This window comes from Penaeus monodon, chromosome 15, assembly GCF_015228065.2.
Source record: "Penaeus monodon isolate SGIC_2016 chromosome 15, NSTDA_Pmon_1, whole genome shotgun sequence".
Lineage (NCBI taxonomy): Eukaryota > Metazoa > Arthropoda > Malacostraca > Decapoda > Penaeidae > Penaeus > Penaeus monodon.
The window spans coordinates 2,685,574-2,685,850 of NC_051400.1; positions in this window are offsets into that span (position 1 = coordinate 2,685,574).

A 277-nucleotide genomic window follows, 5' to 3' on the forward strand; every position below is an offset into this window, starting at 1 on the left:
TGGGCTAATAGCAACACCAACACTTTTACTGATTAATTTTTTTTCTATATCTCTTGTTATCTTCCTAATAATTAATTCCTAATATTGTTCCGGGTTATATTACAGAAAAAATAAACATCACTAAAAGCTCTTTCTGTCATTACCAACCGAACATACCTCGTTACACTGTTTTTGCAACGTAGTTTACATTATGAATTGTGTGTTATCAGTCACAGTATTTCCACGACATAGATCATATGCAACCAAAGTTCCTCGCTAATAACTGTATGCAACTTGC